General features: G+C 38.2%; 1 protein-coding gene across 3 annotated transcripts in view; it reads right to left on the reverse strand.

The window, feature by feature from the left end:
- LOC139135616 (uncharacterized) overlaps window positions 1-17,702 on the reverse strand; it is a 97,972-nt gene extending 80,270 nt beyond the window's left edge. For 2 of the 3 annotated variants that reach the window (XM_070703103.1, XM_070703102.1), the window contains exon 1: window positions 17,512-17,702. The gene's annotated coding sequence lies outside the window, so the exon portion shown is untranslated. Of the gene's footprint in view, window positions 1-4,432; window positions 4,620-17,511 lie in introns of those variants that run through there. The other variant, XM_070703105.1, reaches the window with a different exon arrangement.
- Between the last annotated feature and the right edge of the window lie 1,741 nt (window positions 17,703-19,443).

Genomic DNA, 19,443 nt, shown 5'->3' on the forward strand with positions numbered 1-19,443 from the left:
CACATGCAAGTGCAATTCAATCAACACGGTACATTTTGTGCCATTGAATAACACACCCAGTGTTTCTGAAATAATTCACTGTATTTTGGCACTTGATTTCCCGGACAACATCATACACGGCAACGGGTTAGCATTGAGGGGACGGTGATATCTCTCTGCCTTCAAAATATTCTTTACCTTGCTGAAGAAATACAATGTTCTACTATAAAAAAACGCCCAGAGTCAGTCCGGTTGATGTTGAGGACTTTCCTCGAGATATAGATCCGACACTCGAAAAATATGCCAGAGCGTTTTGTCAGAGTTTTACCAAATCAAAGTACACAAATAGCTGAAAGAAAACTTTGATGATGTGCTATAGCTATAGTGCGGTGTCAAGCTTGTTGTGCATGAGTGGCATGCTGAAACGACTGTATGATTGTAGACTAGACAGTGTATGGGAAACGTTCGCCGCGCGCTGTAATCTAACATCAAAGACTCAATTTGTTGCAAATTTTTACTTTTCTAATGATAAGCAACATGTAGACTTGTCGAGCTCTGCAAGGCAAAACGGACACTCGATCAAATTCCACTGTAAAAACACCAACTATAATAATTGTAATACAGTGAAACCTGTCTAAACAGAACCCTTTCTAAACTGGAAACCTGTCTAAACTGAACCCTTCTCCCAATCCAATTCCAATGAACTCTAATATGTTAAAAGGACCTCTATAAAACAAACACCTCTCCAAACCGAACAATTTTCTCAGTCCCTGCATGAACGGTTCAGTTTAGACAAAATGGTAACAATAGATGTATTAAATAAAACACCGATAAATGTAATGTTTATCAACCATAAATGAAATATCAACCATGAATGTAATATCAACCATGAATGTAATAAATCTACATTGTCATCGAAATCGAAGAATTAGCCCTTAATATTTATCTATGTAATATTGGGAAAGCAACTCCACACATCGTTCATATCTTGGTTGTTTGCGTTTAGTGTATGTGCATTTTTGTGAGTGTATTTTATGTTTTGCAGTTTTGTGTATAGAACTGATTGGACACGGCGAGAGACAACTGTAATTTGCTTGTCAGTGCAGTCTTTACTTCAGAGTGGAAAGACTGTATAACACTGCAATCCTTTAACGCGATGTTTCGAAAGTTTGCCATACTTTGTTCATCGTTCGCCTACAATTCATTTTCAGTTGATAAATTGTGTGGAACAAATAATAGATTGTATGTACATGTATTACTATGTTGTCCCCCTCGAAGTTTGTTCTTTCACTGGAGAAGCGAGGATGCCTTATTTTGTTCTACTGTGACTGTGTTCACAGGTAGTGTTCGTATTGTTTTTACTAGATTGAACTATAGACACATGTTCTCGTCAACATGTTTTGTATCGTACGTTTCTGATATGAGGTTATATTTTTCTCTGTTGTTTGTTCTGAGTCGTCTGTTTTAAACTTTGTGTGGTGTCACTGGTTGACGAGTTATTTTGACGCTATGTAATCATGAGTGTCTTGAACTGCTGTTCAACTTTCTTTATCTAACGGTTTGATTGGTATCTCTCCGTTTTCTGATAGTGTTCTCAATGTATTTTATTCTGTGTTTTGGAACGGAAACCTAGTTTCAGAAAGTTTTGCAATGATATTGCACTCGTCTTATTAAAGTTTATTATTTACTAAAGGCATTGAAACCAATGATCACATATACTAGTTCAATTTTATTATATTTATGGTTGACTTTTATTACATTATTGGTTAATTTGTTTATTCCATTTATGGTTAATTTGCTTCTTACATTTGTGGTTCCGGGTTGTTACATTAATGGTTGACTGTTTTATTACATTTGTGGTTGATTTTATTACAATTGCTGTTAATATTACGTTTACGGAGGTTACAATATCCTTTCAATACAAAGTGTTACTGTAACCGTTGTGTGTTTGTGGTTCAATCAATTAATATGGTGAATGGTTGAGATTTCAGATTTTGCGGATCTTATTTCGTTTTTCTCTCAACAATATTTACGTCATACTGACTCCGTTTTGCTTGGTATTATCTCTGTTTATTCAGCGTGTTCTACATTTCCACAACTCAAAAAATATCCAACATAACTGCTTTCTAGAAAGTAGTTCTACTTATCACATATAACAATTCGTATCATAGAAAAGCTAATATTACTTTGGATTACCGTCGCTTCATTTCACATCGAATGAACACACGATGATAAACCAAAGCGTTTGTCTGTTAACTTGAAGTGACTTGTCGCTATGCGACGTACATCGAGTAATCAAAACCATTCTACTTTGCTGAATGGTTCATTTTGGCACATGACGTCATTAAAGCCGCTTGGAAATCTTCTTCAGAAATACCGTGTGACCATTCGACAAAACTGAGTGCGCGCGATCCGATCGATTTTGAAAATGTGTCTATTGTCGATGGTTTTATACATTCAAGCATCGTTCCCTGTTCGTTCTTTGGGGTAATCTGCTAAAATCAAAAATTGAGTAGGCTGAAATTTGCATGCACGGATAATGTGATTGGGAAGTGACTGTAAAGTATTGGATATATCCTGAAATCGTCCTATGAGTGTCGCATCTTACAATACTTTTCGATTATTTGAAAAATTGCTTGTATATGGTTGAACATAGTGAGAATGGCTGTCGCGTTTTGGGTACAGATAGGAAATTGATCTGACCAGGCATATCCTGATCAGAATTCTGTTATTTATTTCGACCGAGGAACCTCTCAATTACAAAGAAGACCAGTAATGCGTCTCACCTAATATCGCAATATCACAGAGAACGCCGAAGGAAATAAACTTGTAGTTGCTTTGGAACCATCTGAATGAAAACTGCATCTTTGTGTCAGAGAAGTTATAAATCACAATGTTGGTATCCGACAGGCATAGAATTTTGGCATTGTGTTTGCTACCTTTGCAGGAAGTAAGCAAATCGAATATCTAAGGATCGTGAAACGAAAAGCACCGTGTATTTTTATTCATCGAGAGCATATAGTCTAGTCGGAATATAGGGTTGCCATGCACACCATGGGCATATTTTAACTGACGTTTTTGTAACCCTTAGGGTGTCCAGTAAATGAATTTTGATGTTCCAAAATCAAATACTGTCTCACGGGGTTCATTTGTCGGCCATCTTGGATTTCAACAAAATCGCTTATTCCTTATAACCTTTGAATTAGGCATCACAGGAAGAAAAATAAACATGTTTGTGGGGTAATGTTGGCATGAGGTTTCGATTTGAAAGAACGTTTGTAGGTCTTCAAGTCTTTAATTCCCCATGCGATATGAAAATTGAATAGTCATTGAACCATATTGTCAGTTTATTGTCCAAGTGGAGCCTATGTGTCGTACGGTTGTTAAAATTCATATAGTCATATGGAATGCGCTTTAGCCAAACGGCTGTCAGTTTGAATTATGAGCCCGAAACCATGCAAACATTTTAATTCTGTGGATTCTAGGACTTGTAAGTCACTTGTACATGTATGTATGTATGTATGTATGTATGTATGTATGTATGTATGTATGTATGTATGTATGTATGTATGTATGTATGTATGTATGTATGTATGTATGTATGTATGTATGTATGTATGTATGTATGTATGTACGCACGCGAGCACGTGTGTGTAGCTCCCCGTTTGTCAGTAATCTTTTACCTACATGTTTGTACTACGGATGTTGGTGGTCAGAAGAATTGAGTTGATGTAACATTGTGACATAAAATTAAAGACATGTCAAGACGGTTGCGGACAGCGCAAACAAACGCTGGCAGCATAGTTTCCGCTACAAGGAACACGACTTGCAGATGGTCCTTTCTGTTTACCGACGAAAAGGATTTTCGTTAATGGACTCTCATGTAGTTCTAACGGTATTCAGGGACGTTTTAAGACGTACGAAATTTCAAAACTGTTTGATTGAAACCGTATTTGGTATTTTTAATGTTTTTCTTTCCAAAATCTTCAGATTACTGTGCATTGCAGTGCGTTGATAAATATTAGATTCCCGCATTCAAAAAGTTCATGCAAATATGAGATTAACTTTACTGTTTTAAGTCAAAAGAGTATGATGACTCGTTCACTGTACACCTAACTTTTGTCTATCCGACATACCGATACCAAACTTTATCTTCAGCTCAGATTTGTACATTGAATTCAACTGTATCATTTCAAACTTATGACGTAAAATAATTGAACACATTGTTGTCTGGAACTGATCGTTCTAACTTGTAAATTTTTAGGTGCATAGGGCCTACGGTGGGAACTTTTACCTCAACAGTGGAAAGTGAGAAACGTCCTCAAAATGTCTGAAATCGAAATAAAGTTGCGATAGGGCAAGCAATTAATGCGCAAGCGGCGACAAATTATCGTCAAGGAGGCAATTTTGTCGCCCGTACGACGGATAACGATGAAAACAATTCTCTCCTTACCTCTAGAGTATGATTTTTAAAACTTCGATTCTCAGTTGTTGTTGTTCGGTCAAATCGCCCATCCACTCCTGACAATACGTGACAAGATGTTTCTTCACGACATCACTAGAATGTTCTCGGATTTACTTTTACCGATGATGACAGGTACTAGGTACACACGCAGTAAATCAACGCGCAGGTAAGTGACTTAGCGCCAGCTAATACAGTGTCTCACGAATTCGCCAGCGAGCAGAGAAGCACAATCGATATGATTTACGTTTGTAGATTACCATCACAAATGATAATATCAAATCTACAGTGCATACTTGGTCGGGTATATTGCTCCTTTCAAACTGGCATGCCTTTATAATTGACTACAAAAATAAATGTACTCTTATATAAATATTTGATTGGGCATGCAAACATGAGATTTCTGTGAACAATTCCAATTAATACGACTCATGAAAAGGTTATAAATATCCTAAAGGCTTTTTTTTTCTCTTTCAGTGAATTGAGACTATCTTTACCGAATTGGATCCTGGGATATCTTGCTACTTATTACTTCCATGTATAATAGAAAAAGTAAGTAAGCCGTAGCCTGCAGCTTGCAAGTTGAATTAAGCATGGAAAAGGTACAAAAAAACAAATGTTCAACATGTGTACATTTTAGATGTACCAATATACCTACAGGGTTTTTTGTCCAGTCAACAATTACTCTTTTGAAACGATTTAAAGGCTTCATTTTGGAGAGAAATGTCGGACCTAAATGAATTTGCTGATTGATCACAAAACTAATTGAACTGCATGCAAAATAGTTGACTTATCTGTTTTCTTAAGAACAACTGATATCCATCAATCTACTCTGTGAGTTTGGTTATTAATTGAAATTTGGTTATTACATTCAATAATGAATAGGGTTTTTCTTCAAAGTCTGACTAGTCACTGTCAGTACAGGTCCACGTTACATAATATGGATGAGTAGTGTAAACACCATTTACAGCGTATTTGTTTGATATCTTTTTGTTTTCGCGAACCTTAAATGGGGTGCCCCAATCGCCTAAAGACATAAAAAGGTTGTAGCGTCATCTATAGACTGTACTTTTGCCATTATTATAATCACCAAGGATCGTGGCAGACACGCAACGCCTAAATAACGAGAGTGACATCTTCGTGACAATCGTTTTGATAATGCCATCTGTTTGCTGTCGACACTCAAAGTTCGAAATTACAGAGTCAGATTTTTTGGACGAAATGATTGTGAAATTTACACGTTAATTGACCCCTTTTCACCTGGGAGTTGAATCAACTCGGCCGATGACACTTAAACTTAATTATCGTTTTTCCAAATAAATGTAATACAACCTTGATCGCATTAAACAGGTCATTGATTATTTTCAAATTCACACTGTGCGTATGACGATACTGGTGGTTAAGATGATGATAATGATGATGATGATGATGATGATGATGATGATTATGATGATGATGATGATGATGATGATGATGATGATGATGATGATGATTGTGATGATGATGATGATGATGATGATGATGATGATGATGATGATGATGATGATGATGATGATTGTGGTGGTGGTGATGGTGGTGGTGATAATTGTGATCTACTTTATATTCGTTGGCATGTCATTGTTTTTAACGGTGATAATTCCTTTTATATCAATTTGATATTGCTTATACGTTACATTCTCATTTGTATTGATTACATCATACCGTGCTGCAGCTTTTCTCTGCCAGGCTGTCGCCGTTTCCAATGTTAATAACATAACAGTCTTTCTAAGCATTAATCTACTTGCATTTGGAGTGAGTTACAAAATGCATCAAATTAACGTATTGTAAATGTTTGACCGGCATTTCAAGTCGGCCTAAGTACACCAAAAGGGGTTTATCGGACATAGACACCATTATGAAATGATGAAAAAAACTTACTTTCATGGTAATCTGTAATCTCCTACACTGATACTATTACAAATTAATGAAATATTGTTGCGCGTCGGTACCATGTTTAATAGGACTGTGATCTAAGCAACAAGCCATGCCCAGTGAAGAGGAATAACACATGCATACATGAAGTAAACTTGTCAAGACCGAGTGGTATACCTTTTGCTGAGATGGTTATTAGTATTATGTCATGACAGTGTATTGCAATATTGGCCTGCAATGCTAAACAATATACTTTTCTCAAACTAAGAGCTCATGTGTGTTCAAAGTGTGCTATATAGCGAATGTAGCACTCCCAATATCACGTCTCGACTAATCAGATGGCTGCGTTTTTGCAATGAATATACTGGTATCGTCATAGAAATGGGTAAAATAATGAATAATGAGTGTATTCGGAACTAATATTCTGTGATTTACATTTCAACAAACACACTTGTACTATACATTGCACATGTTGTTGTAACGAAGACTACTCCAGCAATATTTGTTGATACTGACTTCGTTTTGTAATTTTTATTATATTGCTTTTAATTACCTGGACCCAAATCGTATGCATTGAATTTAACGAACAAATCCAGGGATTTGTCCGATGAACCTTGTGCTTCCCGTTGCCCCTGGTTACTCGACGGATGACACCGAACACTTGAACTATACCTTTTAATCTGCATTAGCGCAGGGAAAATGTGCTCTTCACAGGTATTTTTTCAGTTGCAATGCCGTGTTTTCCTGAAAGCATTGTCGAAAATCTTATTCTGTGTAGTCAGTAATTCTGACTTTTTAAGGTGAACTCGGGTAATGTCATCAGATTCCTCGGCGACGCCATTTTTTGGGAATTGGTCTTCAAAGTTTGTAAAGTATATAGCTTGCCTCCTCCCTACCTTGGGCACCGGACACCTGCCCTCTGTCCTCCAACCACAGTATTGATAATAGGCAATGATATATGTCGGTAATATAGTCACTGACTCAGTGCAATTGTCCATGGACGAGAACATGAAGTTTCAATAACATTTCAATAATGTCACACATCCTGAACTGCTATTCACGGTGATTGTTACAAAACACATCAAAATCACAATCAAATCGCCGGAAAAGCATTCATAGTCAATCAGGTCGAATGAAGTTGAAGGCTTGAGTAAAAGTAGGACGGATATGGCGACGAACTAGTATATTCTACATTCCCAAAATATATTTCTATCAACTTCACCACGTCTGCTTGTGTCTACCGTCGTAGTTTATCCCCGATTTGCTCGATAGCATCAGTGATGTATTGCGCGTACTCCAGCATACAACATTCAGAACACTCGGTAAATTGAATCATTCATTTCGCAGAATTTAGAACATCAATAAAAAAAGCAGATCCGAATACAGACACGGTACAAAAGATACATAATATTATAGATTCTCCAGAGTATAAAGTGAACGGCAGTCAAGTCATCCGCTAAGACGATGAAGAAATACCCAAGGCTGTGAGAGGATCAATTGCCACACGGAATGTTTATTTCTTTGGAAAATTATACAACCGCACCATCAAGTCGATTTCGTTTGCTGAATAAATGCAACTAACTTACAAAGTTCCTGGCGAGCTTTGCTGTAAATTGTACTATCGTCCGTAAATTGTTATATGACTTGAAATCGCTGCTCGATAGAATAGTCATGTTCGCGAACTGTAGGTGATTGCAGGACCAACCGCTGGCCGGCGTTTAATCAAAATGAGAAAGATGAGATGAAAAGTTGGAATAAGGGACGTGATACGACACCAAGCTCATTGATTAGGGCTCCCCATTGTTTTATAACGCTGTGAAATACACCATGACAGCCAGCCTGGGGTCATTTACTCTCTTAATAATGCAAACGACTTCTTGAAATGCATGAGAGATACGACAATTCCGCGACAGACACGTAATATGCGTACTTGGCACATTTTATTTGTTAAGTACGCACACCGCTCCGAGATGGCGTTATCGGCCTGTGGAAATTTGATACAGGAGATACGTAACAAAACTTGTAATAGACGAGATAGGTAACAAATGTTGTTGCGTTTTAGTTCTGAAATATCACATTTATGTCATATTTAGAATTTACCCGACGTACGAGCGTTCACCTTTTAACAGCTCGTCTACCAAACTCTGTTGATTTTCCCTGTTTTAATATGTATTCAACTATCTGATTGAAAAGTATTAGAGTGAATCAAGCTCAACTCGTTGAAAGGTGTAAGTACGATCAAAGTACGCTGATTCCCTCACCGAAGATAAATATATTAAGCACCTTCATCTCCGGTCGGAATGAACAGCAAATTTCCAGGGAAAGAAAAAGATAAAAATGAAGTTTGACATTGCTAGACAATGTGCACTGCAACATTAATAATTAAACCCCCCCACCTCCCTCGTGTAGGAAATAAAACGACAACATTCAGCTAATTCCCTCTATCAAGGGTGATGCTGTTAAGGACATAACTGCCGTATTAGACTAATTTGAAATACTTAAAGGTATCTTCCTTGGTGCTTGGCAGTCTAAATGGTTTGAACGTTTCGTTTCAAAACAAAACAACACACATACTGGATATTTGGGTTACTCTGTAAAAGTTTATTTCACCTTCGAGTCATCAGATGTAATTGAAGATCTCTGTAGTTCTCATGGTAAATATGTACACCATCTGATAATCAATGGCTGTCACTTTACAATATTTGCACTTTAATCAGGGTCTTTCGTCTCAGTGTGTAATAATGAATAAATAACGATTTAACATGCTTCCTGTGTATTTCATTTACCCCCAGTTTCCCATAATCAATTTCCGGTTACATGACAATGCGTGTCATGAAGAATAAATTGTGACAAGACAAAATCAGTGGTGATGTTATGGTCAGATGTCATTACATTCACAGAACATTGAATCGAACTGTTCAAAGGTTGCCGTGACACAATGTACGCGAAAAAATATGAATCAAACAAAACCTACAGTACCACTTCATCGAAGTAATTTATCTGCCTCTTTTTAAGGCTGCATCTTAAAGGATATTTTTTTTCATTTAGTCGGTATGAAAAGATGAGACTCTCCCAACTATATCGTCGTACTTCGCACTGTTATCATAAGAGCGAAATATTGAGCTATCACAACGACTTTCAAGTTTGCAATTGTTCCCTCAAGCTGTAGTTTAGTTTCATCCTGCCTATTCTGCCGCTGGCTGCGCTGTTCATGCCAATACTTCAATTGAAATCTTTTTGAGGAAAGTGTTTCCCGATACTTTTTGAAAAGGAATCTAAGTACTTTCATACCTATGTCAGTCGAACAGCTTTTTACGCTTGTGTCGACTTCCAAGATGCTAAAACATCAACATTCCACTACTTGGTTCAGCAGTCGATAACAATCGGTCAAAAAACGTTGATTTTACCTTGCAACTGTATGCACCCGAGCATGGCTTCACGACCTGATTTTGTATGCTTAGAGTACAGCCAGCAGCCTATCAAAGAAACGCTGTGAAAAACATCCAAAACCACACATTGATACTTTATAATGGCGTGGTTATGATATTTAAAGGGCCAGTAACTGTAACTTTTCATGATTATCCACTATTTTTGTGTTCAATGTCAACTTCAGTTTCTTGTTCAACTCCTCAAAGTATGATTAAACATCCACCATTTAGCTTGTCAATACAGCGTCTACACGTGTAGAAGGCAACTGTTATTGTTCACACTTGAATTCTAGCGCGGACCAGAATTCACTGAACAACAACAACAAAAACAAAAACAAAAACAAAATCAAAAACAACGAGCTGAATACTATATATCTCAACATGCTTCGGGGAACAGAAAAAACGGCATTTGACATCAAAAAAAAAGTAGTAAAAAAATTATCAAGGTTGCAGATACTTGCCATAAAACGACGATATAAGTATAAATTTTTCTTACATTTTGTCATACGCTTGTTGAATTTGTTAGAATGGATAATTGGTTCATTAGAGTTCAGTTCGCAGTACAGCTTTATTGAAAGCAGCTCCTATATTAACAGTGAATCTACGACTTACTTGTTACTGATAAATCTTGAATGAGAAAGGGGATAAAACTGTCAAGATGATGATGCCAACATTGCTGGATTAAAATGCTTTATGATTTTTCCCCTAATTTCAATTCGATGTGCGTACAACATCCCTCTTGACATGTACGACATTCACAAAATCTAATTTATCGTACCATGTTTACGTCAACATCGCGACAGCAAGTCAATAAATCTCACTGCCGTCCAATGTATTTAAAATTCTCTTCCTGCCAACACAAATTATCAAGTGATATATTCTTTTCCGAGTTTCCGACGACCGATGTCGACTTCCAATTAAGCATGAACCAAATTACACCCGACTATTGTCAGGTTGAATTCGACAATAGTAGCGGAAGATCACGTTAAATGATGGATCGAGGGTTTCAAGTTCAACGGTTTCTGTCGCTACCTTGAGGAGCAGGTGTTGTATTGAAGGCAATCCTAACCTATTGTGCAGAGAACTCATTTAAACGATGCTTATTCATCATGTTTTAACAGCCGTGTGTCAAAGTCTATCTCTGCACAAAGGCCTTTCGAACCTTTAAAGCATCGCCTGACAATTTACCCCGTCTGCAATCATAAAAGCGAGTATGACTTCAACCATTGGGCGTTTTTCAGAGTTCTGTAACCTTCTATGTCGTGATTTTTTGCTGATTTAACAAGTGTTAAGTCTCTTGAGTTGCACGATATAAAGACACTAAATTTTCGAGGATCTTGATTGCATCTCGTTATCAGGAAACCTCATCGCGCGTGAAGGTCTGACGCCGTGATTGACATCCACTTAATCCATTAAATTATATTCGCACGAAACTCTTGGGAGCAAAAACGACACCTGGCGTGATTATCCAGAGGTCGTCTTGTTTAACGATCGCTTCAATTTTTTCTAGAGTTCAATCGAAGCTGTTTGATTTATGGCCATCTAAATCATTAAACGCAAACCAGTCAACTCGTGAAGCATCGAGACTTGAGCAACATACAGTTTATTCGTTTCATGATCAGACAATGGCGGGCTTGTGAGAGTTACGTGTCTATTATTTTAAGGCTCGTTTCATGGAGGCTGTAACATGATACATTGCTAATTTAAACTGAAATTGTTGTCGCTTTATTTATTCCTTGACCAAATATATCAATTTTGTTAGAAAATCTGAAGTTGTGATGTGATAGACTGAGGTAGTATTGTTGAGAAGCCTGGAACAAAATTCAAGGCGAACAACAGCGGAGCAAGTAATAACTAGTGCCTAACGCTTAGAACAGGATAAACCAGTTGGGGTGAACGTCACAAACGACTTTAACATGTCTCTGTATATTGACATCAACATGTAAACCTCAGAAGAGAACCTATTATAGTTTCTGATTATTAGAATGATTTCAATTTACCTTTCGTTTGGCTATCAATGGTCAAAATAAATGAGTCCATTCAATAATTCAAAGAAAATCGTCGCCATGTGTCATCGACATATGCATTTTCAATGTTGAACATTAAAGAGCTCCACGTTAAAGAAATGCTCGATGGACATCATTGATATGTGAAGATTGTCAAGGACTTCTTGTGAAGAGAGGTTTGAATTTAGATGGCTCGTCATCACAGCATGAATCTAAATTCATGGGGCAGCAGTCCAGCAGAGTCATACAGATACAAAGCGAGAAGCGTAATCGATCTATGAGTATGGAATCGGAGTACAAATCACGCAATCTCAGACGATCCTCGGCATGTAAAGTTTTAACGTTCATTCCTTCATCAAATATTTCGGACTGTATTTATTGGACAATGTCTTTCCCTCGAAACTAACCATCACAACTTACAAAATGGCGCTTGGCAAAGTGCTAGAGGTGTTAGGCAGGATATGCTCACTCTATACGAAGCAGATGAAATCTCTTCCTGCTTCCGTTCCTTGTATAGTCCATCGACTTTATGTCCTGAATTTGCCTGTGCCTCGTACAGTATATCTTTATATGCAATTGTAAATCATGTGTTCATTTGGTGAATATATGTATATATAATTATGACGAATATAGGGCCTATTGATCTTGCGTTAGTAAATGCTGCAGGGTTACACAAGGCATTGTAATTCTTAGAGAATCGAACTTACACAAACATTACTCTTTTGTTATCAACAACTTTAGCGAGTGACAAGAATTATTTCCATTTGTCAAACACTTGTATTACGTGCTTTCTTTGTTCTTGATATTTCTCTCTCGTCTACAAGTCAGCAGTCTGTCTCTCGTCTGTCAGTTTGTATTTCGCCTACCAGTTTGTATGCCGTCTGCCAGTATATGTCTCGTCTATGTGAATCAAGTGTGGCAACGAGTCCAGAGCATGTAAAGCCTTGAAATCACGTAGAAGACGTTTACGCTGTCATGCCATGCTCAGGGTAGTCACATCAAGTGGAGACGAGACTGTGATACAGTTCCCAGTTTATCATGTACTTGTCAGTGGAATCAAACTTTAGTCTGAGATTGGTTTCCATGCTGAGGCCTAGTCAGACGTAATTGTTGTTTCCATGGACTACTACATGCCGCAAATCACCTAATCGTATCAACAATCATTTGTTAGTAAAGATAAGGGCTCTGGGGCTACTACAGCACAGCAGTGAGGAATATGTTCACTAGAATACGCTTAAATAACAAAATATTATTTTCAAAATCGTTCCCCTACTCCAGTTTGCAAAACATTTGCTGAAATATTAAAACAGTAAAAGTGAATGGTATAATCTGACTCAAACAGTACAGATCGATCGTCCGTATCAAATACGGAACATAAAATACATCCCCTCTTAATTTCAAGAATAAGCGATTCAAGTTATGACATTTCATCAACAAAGTGACGTAATCTGATTCAGGATTCTATTTTGGTTCAGCAACTTTACCACACAATATTCCTCTTTGTGATAAAATATACCACCACCTAGAGATTATGTAAGACATGTGAAATAAGATGGAAACAAAATGCTTCTCACTGAAGTTGAACTGAAGGCAACAACTGCTAAATAGAGGAGAATTTTCATCGTTAAGACCGATGTATAAGGTACTATGGCGCCACCTTATAGAACTTGCAGGTGACACAGCTACTAAAAGTTTTGTGAATTTTTCCATCTTAAAGGGCAAATACTGGGTATTTTAACATTAATATATGTCGGTCGCAGCAGCCTGTTTGTTCGTTTGTGTATGCTTTTCTTCCGACGCCTTCAGATGATGGGCCAGGATAATTGGTCAAACATGACCGGAACATGATAAAATTTAACGCCAGCAAGTGTTGATCTTTGTAGAGTGTGTAATCATAAAATGACAGAATGGACATGTAATGGACCTTTAACACAATGTTACCATGTGTGTAACCATGGTAACTTTATGCTGAAAAGAAGGACCGACGAATAATGACGTTAAACGTCTTCCTTCACGGACATGAAACGAAGATTCCGCTAAAAATTGACGGACGAAAATAGGATCACAGGATCATCACCGTGGACCGATAACGCGGGAAGATGAAGTTGAAATTATTGTAATTGGTATATCCAAGAGTCTCCAGCATATCAGATCAAAACATCTATCGAACTTTGAACACTAACTGAGAACTGCAAATGCCGTGATAGTCAATTATTGTAATGTTCTTCTAGGATTGATATACATCTCAAATCGCTCCTGCCTGTCCCTCCATACCCAGGGAGAATAAACGTCTTGCTACTCTCGTTCAGCTATCACGGCGCAATCTTTCAATCAGAGCGCAGGATGGAAACAGACAGCAAAATTAGAAAGTAATTCCCGAGCGGTTTACTTCCTTCCCTCGTCGGCTGAAAAAAAAGAGATTGATAGGGCGTAGTTGGAATTTAATTAAGCCAGTTCCAGTCGGTGTGTCCCTTTCATTACGAAATTGAATTACATATGGCAATGGGTAACCCGAACACCTGTTTTGGTTTGTTTGTATTGCGCCAGCTACGAAATTTCCATCCAGGCTGTATTGGTTTTAGCGGAAGTACATTGTAATTAACTTACTTCGAAAATCGGAAAAAAAGAGTTAATTTCATGGTTGAATTCAGATGAGATCACGATAAGAAAAGGTGAGAAAACATTGGCGAGTGATGAATATTTGATGTGAAGAATAATATTTGAAATGTTAACGGCTTTTTCCTTATCAAGCCGACGTGTACGACGCCTTCCAACATATTTTTCTCTTCGTTTCGCGATTTGTATGCAGAGGCAGAGAATTCGCCCGTATTCTTATAGTAAACAGTCGCTGATTTTCATTTTTGATCATTCGAAAAGCGCGTCACCACAATTAGGTGCCCCTTCTGGTTGTTGTATTATTTAACGTGACCAATATGCCTCTTCTATCGTCGATGGATGCATGAAAATTTGCAGTGACTGATTGACATGAAAGATTCAGACCAATCAATCCTTTATGTGGCTCCGAGTTGCCGCTCTGGGTTGTTTGACTAATATGGCATTCAGCGGAGTCCAACGGAGAGATGAACTTCAGTTCTGTGCCGGCAAGTGTTTTTGCAGGTTTTTTTTTAAAGATTACTGCGAGGTCTCGCTTTGACAGTCGCCGACGCCTCGAGTACTGGTGCCCCGGCGTGCCATTGCGCTGGTTACGAGTCAAACCATGATCCGCAGAACGTGCACGTGCATTCTAATAATGCGAAATACATACTCCGCTGACTGTTAACCCATGCAATCTGGCAGAGGAGATCGGTTTTATAGCATTACAATACTAAATGCCAGCCACTTTAGTCTAATCATTAATTTTCCCAGTGGTGTCATCTTCATATGTAGAAAGGTTACCTATTATTTATTCTCTCGGCTGCATGATTACACGTAATGATATATGCAACGTTACTAATCTTTTACTCAGGCTGTGTAATCAAGACCGAAGTTCTTTAGCCTAGGGGAGAGTTAATTTCATTGTTCGAGTGTGCCGGCAGGCTGATCATAGATATCCCCTTTTGCATTTAAATCTTTTCTTTTAATCTGGCTTAACTCATGCCGTTTGAGGATTCTGTAAAGTTCACGAGTGCTTTTTAATGAAATCTCAAGGAGTAATTAGCGAGGAGATCACAAATCAAATCGATCTCCAAGACCTATTACCCGCGGTGGCCAACAGTTCACATTTCGCCTAAATTGGAGTGCGACGAAAGTTGCTGGGAAAGCCTAGACGGATGCACTTCATTGGCAGTTGGGTGGATCTTTTGATTTCAATAAATCACATACTATGATGTCCTTATGACGTGACAGTTTGCCGTATATGTAAATTTAGGGTTGTAGAATAGTATGGTCTCTTGGAATAACCTCTTGCGAAATTCAACCAAACATGATGTGTTCAGTGCTATTGCAGAATATCATGCCTGCACGTCAAGAGAGTACACAGAAATCATAGACTAAATACATTTTTAAATCATAAATTGTAAGATTGCAATCATACATTATTAAAAATCTTAATTAAGCTTTTCTCAAGTTGATGGAATAGGTGACTCGACCCGTCTCAAGTCTTCAATGATGTATTTTTCACACTACGTTTCAACACGCAAATTGCCCACATTAACGAGGACGCTGATTATATCAATAATTGCTTAGACTGTGGTAAAATAACACTATGATAAAAAGTTAACCATTGTGTATTTATTACATCTGTTACTCTGATGAAGGTCTCTGGTGTGTTGCCGAAACTTTGTTGCGAAGCAAAGATATTTTGAAGACTGGACACATGTTGAACCCTCGTATTTTTTTACTTTTCTGATATGCTGCTCCCGCAGTGCCACTCTAATCCCTTTGCCATGTCAGCTATTACAGTGGGACTGACTCTCAATTCGGGATCTCACTATTTACAAAAGCTTAGTAATGAAGATTGCAAGAAAACCTCAGGAGATTCTTGGCAACAACATATGTTCAACGACTGGGCTACAGATATCATGCAATATTTATATAACCATAATTGTAAATGCTTGTAATGTATTCATTTGTTTGTTTCTAGTTTTGTTTCTTTGTTGATTGGATGGTTGGTTGGTTGGTTTCGTTTGTATTCAACGCGACTACAAACCAATTCACTCAATTGTACATGTACATAGTAATACATACATACATACATACATACATACATACATACATACATACATACATACATACATACATACATACATACATACATACATACATACATACATACATACATACATACATACATACATACATGCATGCATGCATGCATGCATGCATGCATGCATGCATGTATGCGTACATTAATACGTGAGGAATGGAGAAAAATTGCAGTGATGATCGGTCGAACCTTGAAGAGTAAGTATCACGAATATCGGGATAGAAGCCCTATTACAATTATGCTAATTTTCTCGAAGGGTACGTATATATCCACTTTATGATGTATGTTTGAAAGCTTACTGCGTATAGTGTGTTAATTACGTGGGGATTGTGATTGTAAGAAAGGATGGCCAAGAAAGCCTCATTAAAAGAATTTGTCACCATCTGCCGCCATCCAACAGCACACGGCAAGGGCGTCTTTGGAACAGCATCCGCATTCTGTCCCGTAAAATTTGTATTCTTTAGGGGAAAGTCTGAATGCAGTGATTACTAATAATTGAAGTCGGTAGTTACATTTCGAGTGTCGTAAAAAGGACAAGGTATGTTTTCCAAGGGTTATAGATCAACAAGTCACTCCTGAAATAACACCCAGAGTTGCCTACTCATGGAAGGTGAAATGAAGGGTTGCACTGGATGTGCATCACAAGGTAGAAACAACTTTCCTACTAGATGGCGACACAGGAAACAATCTGTTGTTTATTTTGAGGACTGTGACGATACACGAGGAAACAAACTCCAGTTATTAGCTTCGGAGGACGTGGTTTCTGAAGTGGTTCTCCAGTGTCCCTCCTAGCGTTTGCATTACAGCGACAATCATGATGCAGTCACGCCCTTTGCCCTTTGCCACTTATTTACTCAGAAATTACACAAATAGAGCCTGCTATATCTACTTGTGACCAAAACTGAAATATTGGGATTTCAAATCTTTTAAGGGATTTTTAAAACAAAAGTGGAACAAGAGAAGAAAAAATATGTGTCGGCAAAACTGTCGTAACACAGAGGCGTATTAAAGTTGACTCACCTGAGTTCGAGTCTGCAACGGTACAACGCTTTCATCCGCAGAGGGAACTGAACATGTCCATCATCATGCAAAGTCGCAAAAAAGCGCTGAGTGTCTGTCAGCTTTGTTTGGGAGGGGAGGAGGTCACCTCCCGTTTTAGTATGCGAGTGATTGCCAGTGCCGACGAAGTAAAAACAGTCTTGAGAAATCTAGGTAAGCATGTCGAAAGTCAGGTGATACCATTTAGTAATGGGTGGGACGAGTTTCTTCCAACGAAAGAGTTTAATGAATTATCGCTCCGGCAACACACTAAGGCGGATGGAATTCGTCTTCAGGCCTAGGTAAGAAATATTAGCAAAGCGTACGGTCCATATCGTCAGGATGGAATTCTAGATAGCTAAGCTACGAAGTCCCACCTATGAGATGTAAAACACAGATAGTTGATGACAAAATCTAGGTTGTCAAGACGCAATTTTGACGATTTTTCCCGTCATACATGCCGTTTCAACATGGCGGCCTAAGATAACGTCGATGCGAAGGCAGCAGTCGTGGTAAGTTTTTACCGTTATTTTTAGTTTTGAAGTGAGAAATCGTGAAAAATGTATCGCCTTCCGGGTCAAATATCATGGAAAATGCCCTCGTGAAGTATTTTTGTCGAACGTTTGGTATTTTTAGAGAAGATAGATGTTAATTGCGGACTGCTGTGGGTCTACCAGCAGATCTGTGCGATTTTGCAATACTAATAGGAAATAGAGCAAACTTTGCATGAGTACCATTTAATAAGCTAGACCCTGCACATACGGTAATCTCAAAGATCAGATGGTAGAAGTCGCATGTTGTATACGACCAAGTCAACGAGTTGAGATCTTAAATTGCACTGCACTGCACCATACCGTGTACCATACTTGTACTGATACGCACGTGGTTTTCTATGGATATCGCACAGATCAGCTTAGCAGACCCACAGCAGTCCGCAATTAACATCTATCTTATCTAAAAATACCAAACGTTCGACAAAAATACTTCACGAGGGCATTTTCCATGATATTTGACCCGGAAGGCGATACATTTTTTCACGATTTCTCACTTCAAAACTAAAAATAACGGTAAAAACTTACCACGACTGCTGCCTTCGCATCGACGTTATCCTAGGCCGCCATGTTGAAACGGCATGTATGACGGGAAAAATCGTCAAAATTGCGTCTTGACAACCTAGATTTTGTCATCAACTATCTGTGTTTTACATCTCATAGGTGGGACTTCGTAGCTTAGCTATCTAGAATTCCATCCTGACGATATGGACCGTACGCTTTGCTAATATTTCTTACCTAGGCCTGGTCTTGTACGTCAGTTTTTAAAATTGCACCAAAAAGGCAAAATGTACGTCATGGATGACAGTAAGTCGATGCGAGTGACGCTGGGTATCGTTTGTTTCACTGTGACATCATTGGCGCATGTTCACACGTCTTCAGCTAAGAAATCACAGTAATGGTACCGGTAAGCCATACTGTGACGTCATTGATATCGTCAACGCACAGAGTACACGTCGACAACACGGCTGAGCCAGCATCATCGGTCCAGCCCATCGGTTCTGAAAGAATACGTATAATTCTTTCTGGAAGATTAGATGAAGTTACGTCTAGAAGGGATTTGAGATGATCTTCATAGGGCCAAATGCACTAACTAAATGAAAGTTTTCGAAATTGGGGTTCGAATTCTTACAAGAAAATTTCTCATCACGTAAGAAGAGAAATTGGACGTCGTCAATCTGTGACGTAATGGACTAATATGAATCATGCATTTTCATTGGACGTGTTGTGTAAAATATAATCTCAGCGGCCACATCATTCATTAGCGAAACGTGAACGTCACTGGGTCATTCCTTATCATATCGCTAAAACCTAAATATATCTACCTTATGCATTGTTTCGCTGTGTTAGCGTATGTACGCAC

Source organism: Ptychodera flava, chromosome 6, assembly GCF_041260155.1.
Source record: "Ptychodera flava strain L36383 chromosome 6, AS_Pfla_20210202, whole genome shotgun sequence".
NCBI classification, from domain to species: Eukaryota; Metazoa; Hemichordata; class Enteropneusta; family Ptychoderidae; genus Ptychodera; species Ptychodera flava.